The sequence below is a fragment of the Aptenodytes forsteri genome, unplaced genomic scaffold (genome assembly GCF_000699145.1).
Source record: "Aptenodytes forsteri isolate BGI_AS27 unplaced genomic scaffold, ASM69914v1 Scaffold41, whole genome shotgun sequence".
NCBI classification, from domain to species: Eukaryota; Metazoa; Chordata; class Aves; order Sphenisciformes; family Spheniscidae; genus Aptenodytes; species Aptenodytes forsteri.
In genome coordinates, this window is record NW_008796211.1 from 3,598,926 (window position 1) to 3,605,341 (window position 6,416).

Sequence of the window (6,416 nt, forward strand, 5' to 3'; positions counted from 1 at the left end):
TGTGTGTGGTGAGCGAGCGGCTGTGTGGTGCTCAGTTGCTGACTGAGGTTAAACCATGACACACCAGAATAGGTGCCAGAAAATAACTGTAATTCTCTCTTGGGTAACTGGTCAAAAAGATCTAATTAGCAAATTTGGATGTTATTCATACTACTGCAGATGAACATAATTTAGTAAGTCAACAAAGGAATACCTTCTTTCACACATTAATTTTTAGAGCTTCTCAGTGATTCCTGCACGTTCAGGAAGGGCAGTTCTCTCCCAACCCTAACTAACCTAATTCTCTCTTGGGTAACTGGTCAAAAAGATGTAATTAGCAAATTTGGATGTTATTCATACTACTGCAGATGAACATAATTTAGTAAGTCAACAAAGGAATACCTTCTTTCACACATTAATTTTTAGAGCTTCTCAGTGATTCCTGCACGTTCAGGAAGGGCAGTTCTCTCCCAACCCTAACTAACCTAGAGTAAGTCCGCACAAACTGTAACCTGAATTTTAAATGTTCTTCTAATTAAGTATTCTATAATTTGTGTTATTTTTTTATTTCTGCACTTGGAAGTACTTGTGCACACAAAGCATTTAAAGAATACAACCACTGAATGATGACATGGAGATACAGAAGTAAACATGAAGATATCTAGTTGACATTTAGAATAGAATCATTATTAAGGTTGGAAAAGACCTCTAAGATCATCGAGTCCAACCATCAACCCAACACCACCATGCCCACTAAACCATGTCCCTAAGCGCCTCATCTACACGTCTTTTAAATCCCTCCAGGGATGGGGCCTCCCCCACTCCCCTGGGCAGCCTCTTCCAATGTTCAACCACTCTTTCAGTAAAGACATTTTTCCTCCCATCCAATCTAAACCTCCCCTGGCACAACTTGAGGCTGTTTCCTCTCGTCCTATCGCTTGTTACTTGGGAGAAGAGACTGACCCCCACCTCGCTACAACCTCCTCTCAGGTAGTTGTAGAGAGCGATGAGGTCTCCCCTCAGCCTCCTTTTCTCCAGGCTAAACAACCCCAGTTCCCTCAGCCGCTCCTCATCAGACTTGTTCCCCAGACCCCTCACCAGCCTCGTTGACCTTCTCTGGACACGCTCCAGCACCTCGACGTCCTTCTTGTAGTGAGGGGCCCAAAACTGAACACAGTATTCGAGGTGCGGCCTCACCAGGGCCGAGTACAGGGGCACAATCACTTCCCTACTCCTGCTGGCCACACCATTTCTGATACAGGCCAGGATGCCATTGGCCTTCTTGGCCGCCTGGGCACACTGCCGGCTCATGTTCAGCCGGCTGTTGACCAGCACCCCCAGGTCCTTCTCTGCTGGGCAGCTTTCCAGCCACTCTTCCCCAAGCCTGTAGCGCTGCATGGGGTTGTTGTGGCCGAAGTGCAGGACCCGGCACTTGGCCTTGTTGAACCTCATACAGTTGGCCTGGGCCCATCGATCCAGCCTGTCCAGGTCCCTCTGCAGAGCCTTCCTACCCTCGAGCAGACCAACACTCCCGCCACTGTCACTGTTTGTCCCCAGATGAAATTCATTTACTAGGGGGGAAAAAGGAAAATCCTTCCACTTTCCTTCAAAGTGACGGTCTTTCACCTGTACACTTTTATACCATGATTAATAGTTAATAATAGGCTACACACACACAGCTATAACACAATGCTGTTTACAGTGGATTATTTCGTATCAGTAGCTGAAGCAGGTAAAGAGTATCTGTATCTGTAAGAACCAATAAATGCTTGGCCATGAAATGGCAGATAGCTAGCTTGCTTTTCCCTCTCTCTGGGTAACGCCGCTTATCTAACTTCTTCATTATTGCTTTTTGTCAGGTGATAAACTGCTGTGGCTCAGGTGTACTCTGTCACCTCCCATTTGGTATTACCATCAGAATGCCATCTCACAGCTTGCAATCAACTGTTGAACCCATGCTGCTAGGCACAGCAAACCCACCTCCACCATTTTAAGTGCAACATAATTAATATTTCCTTGCACTGAAGAGAGACACAAGGTCACTAAAACAGCGTAACTGCTGACAGTGCATAAGCATTCTATAGCATTGTAACATTACTAACAGCATAGCCTGTGAAAGTGTGTAAGCGTTTTGTAACTTAGCTAAACAGAAGCACACAACTACAAAGGAGCAAACAGAAACTTACGGTATGGTTGCACAAAAGGGGCTCAAGAAAATGTGTAAACAGGAAAATGTGCAAGATAAGAGAAAAGTAGACAGATAACGCAGAAAATATGTCTGTTGGAACCAGAATAATCCTGCAGAATAAACAGAAAAGATTCCTGGCAAAACCAGGACAAGTCCTGATCCTAAAAAATAAAATCAATTATGTTGAGAGCAAATTAGGTCCTCCCTATCTCTTTGAGGAGGAGGGTAAGAAGCATAAAATACAAAGGAAAAAATCTGTGGGGAAGTTGCTTATTAGGTTCATCCTTTCCCTCATTAAGGAGCTCGAGGCTGGCTGCTTCAGTAACTAAGACCATTAAGGACCCAAGCCATCAATGGTAGCTATGCTGCATCAGCTTTGTGGTATTATATACTCACAGTTTAGAAAAGCTTCTTAAGGACTGTTTTCATCTTGTGTGATAATGACTGATAACAACCAAGAACTATGTGTATTGTTTATTAATGTCAAACTAGTAAAGTATTGCTTCAAAGTGTGAAAATGGCCTGATCTATGTCTTCTATACATTACCAATAGAGCAATCTCTAACTCCCTAAATGATAAATATACACACACTTACATTCAGTTGCAAGTGTCAGGCTCTTGTGAATAAAGTTTAATTCCAAGTCCTACTACACACTACTAACTCCACTATAGAGCAGGAGTTCGGTAAATCACCTACTCCTATATTTTAAATTTAATTAAAACAGGAATACTATTTCCTTCCCCCTTTCTTTTCTCCTAATTATATTGTGATCTCTTTTGATTAAGGACTGTCTTTTACTATGACTAGCATCAACCTCAGCTGAGGCAGGACCTCAGGCTGGTAGGTACTATTTCCATCAAAACAGAAAACTGTAATGCTAATTAACTTTTGGATAGTACAAGTACATGCTTCTGCAACTACAGAACTACACATTTCATTTCTTGCACAGGAGTAGCTCAGTGCTATGTCTTTTACCTCTCCCCAAGATTGCCCTGTACACACATTTTCAATCCTCTTTTATTTCAGGGTCTATTTCAGGGTGGTTGTCTGTGTTTCACATTCCCCTCTCCAGCCCACATCAGGGTCTGGCAGGCTCCTGTCACATCACGAGTTTTCTGTGCTCTGTTATCAGAGGACCTCCTTTACCAGTGTCTCCACTGCGTTTTCAACACCACCCTCTTCTCTCATGACAGTCCTTATTTTGGAAGTCTGCGAGCAATTCTATGTAACCTCTTTTCCCTCAGTCATTCTGGTCCCTTACCCCTTTTTGTTCTGGGAGATGAATCACTCTGGATGCTAATATGCTTCACGCTACTGTGAAGATAGGTGAAGATGAGAGACGGGACTTGCTATACTGGCATGGCTTAACTGTTCAAACGTTGCATGATGTTGTTTGAAAAATATGAAGCTATGGCTATGCTAAATAACAGTGAAGGCTTTCATGTGTCACCTGTTCTCCTTTCAGTTCTCTAATTTCCTATAAAATCATAAAACTCTACACTGAAAATTGCCCCAAAGTAGAATTTTTCGCAAAGTTCCCATACTGGAAAACAGAAAAGGAAACCACACAGAAATGAGCGCAACCTTTAAACTTGACTAATCAGATGTCTTACTTCTGCACCAACTTGCCTATTCAAAAATTGAAAGTTTACGTATACAACCAAGAGATAAAACAAAGGATTAAGATTAAATAATACATTGTATATTCACTAGACACCAAAAGATGCATACAGTGTGCAGCTAATGTATCTTCAGCAATTAAAAATTCAGCTATATGAATATTGCAATAATTTAAGTTTTTAAATTATTTATCTCAAAGTGGCAGAAAAGATCATTATTTAAAAATAACATGCAAGATGCAAGTCATGAAAAATTGATGTGAAACAGCAATCTTTAAGACTTGAGCTCACTTTATGCAAAACTATTAATGCTAAAAAATTCCTACCAAAATTCAAGTCTTTGGAAAAAGAAATGTTATGACCTGTTCCATCAATTCATAATCCTCAGTTTTATTCCCTCTGAAGTATACTAGCAAGCTGTATGAACTCAAAAGAAGGATAAAGAGTTGTTGCTTAAATCAAATCACAAAGGAGAAAATTAAATGCTTTCTGAACTACTCTCTTTTTCCTTCCATTTGCCCCTCTAGTCTTTCATTTTCTGCTACACTCCCCCTCTCAAATTTCCCAATGAAAATAAATGCTGGATGGCTTTGTGTTAAGTCAGAAAAATGATCTATAACTGCATTTTACTGTATTTGCTGCTTAACATATCCCAACAGTGAACCTAACATTTAGAATCTATCATATCAACATAGTCATCATGATCCAAGCTGCAAATAATAGAGAGTGTCACTGTCAATTTTGCTTTCTCACACTTCCTTCCCTTCACTTCATCTGATTTTAATAATCCCTGTCAAACCACAAACAGTCCAAATTACCTTCTTGACACAGAAGCTTTCAACGAAGAGACAGAATCTCAACTTTCATTTAGCGACTACAAAAGCAAGCTGTCCGACTGGACAAATATTATTTCCACTCTTGACAATCTCTACAGTAAAGCATGCTTTTTAATTTTCACTGAAGCTGCCAAGGGTTTGATATAAGCTTCTTGTTTAGTGTAGATTGACTCACAGGATTAGCAACCAACAACTGTAATTGTGTTTAAAGAAGCCAGCACTTTCAAGTCAAAGAAAAAATTGCTTGCAAAAGGTGACAATTGCATGTCATAAGCTAACTAAATTAAGAAAAAGATTATACAAATAATTTCAATTTTGTAGATCTCATCAGATCTGTTTTAAGATCATTTTACATTTCTAAGATTGACCGAATGGTTGCTGCTAACATGTAATATAAATCAGAATTTCAAGGAGGACAACTTTATATTCAACTACATCAGCAACAGTCTAAGAAAGGCTAGCATTTGACAACAGGAAATACGTTCAAGGCAAATAAGCTTCCGCAAAAGGGTGTGATCTGTAATCATTTTCCTCTCTGTTGGCTTGCCTTCAAAGTAAGCTTGATAACATAACTCACTGCTTCACATACATCAGTTTAAAAGTAATTGATTTCTCTGATGAGGCACAGTATTGTATAATTAGCATTCTATTTGAAGTTTATGTGGATTAATCAAAGCATAATACATTTTTATATCTAATAGTTTCTTCACACAGACACACCAGTCTCTCTAATCATCTGGAAGTCTATTGCTTCTTAGTATTTTGACTTATTTAAAGTTGCAATCAGGTTTTGAAGTAACTAGCTATAAAAAAAGGAAACAGAATAACCAAGATGCTTCCCATCAGGAGCCTCACGTAAAGTATTTGTTTTAAATACCTCAGATTACCTATCCCATGCACAGGCCTAATTTAAGACTAATCAAAGCTGTTCTAAAAGATTCTTTGTTAACTAGTCAGCATACACCAAAAAAATAAAAGCCTATCTTTGAGGAATCCATAAAATCACTATGAAATGCAGAGGCATATGCCTAGATGGTCTTTAGAGTTCCACAGCAAGAGAATTATGCTTTCTACTAATATAGGAGCATTTTAGTGGTTTTTTAACAGTTTGGGCTGGCAACTGGCTCTCCATGATCACTCACCTACATGGCCAGACATCCTCCTGCTTGCCTTTCTATTCTGTTTTTCTTCCCAGTGAAGAGTAAGAGTTTTAACAGCTTACTGTATTTTTCTCTTTTAGCACTGCTAGCCAAAGCACAATTTTGATACTCAGCAGTATGTTGATTCTACCGTATGAGGTCTGCATCAGATTGGACCTGTACATTTTTTTTATTCTAAAAAAAGGATCTGATCAAAAGATCACTTAAAGGAGAAAAAAATTATATGAGTGTCCTGGTTTCGGCAGGGATAGAGTTAATTTCCTTCCTAGTAGCTGGTACAGTGCTGTGGTTTGGATTTAGGATGAGAACAATGTTGATAACGCACCGATGTTTTAGTTGTTGCTGAGCAGTGCTTACACTAGCCAAGGACTTTTTGGTTTCCCATGCTCTACTGACTGAGCAGGCTGGAGGGGCACAAGAAGCTGGGAGGGGGCACAGCCAAACTGGCCAAAGGGACATTCCATACCATGGGACGTCATGCGCAGTACATAAACTGGGGAAAGCTGGCCGGGGGGGCCGCTGCTCGGGGACTGGCTGGGCATCAGTCGGCGGGTGGTGAGCAATTCAACTGTGCATCACTTGCTTTGTGTATGATGATGATGATTATTATTATTATTACATTATTATTATTG

The 6,416-nt window shown here is 40.1% G+C and overlaps 1 protein-coding gene across 1 annotated transcript in view; it reads right to left on the reverse strand.

The window, feature by feature from the left end:
- The window catches only part of KIAA0825 (KIAA0825 ortholog), a 69,873-nt gene that overhangs the window by 50,057 nt on the left and 13,400 nt on the right, over positions 1-6,416 (reverse strand). The gene's annotated exons all lie outside the window — the stretch shown is intronic.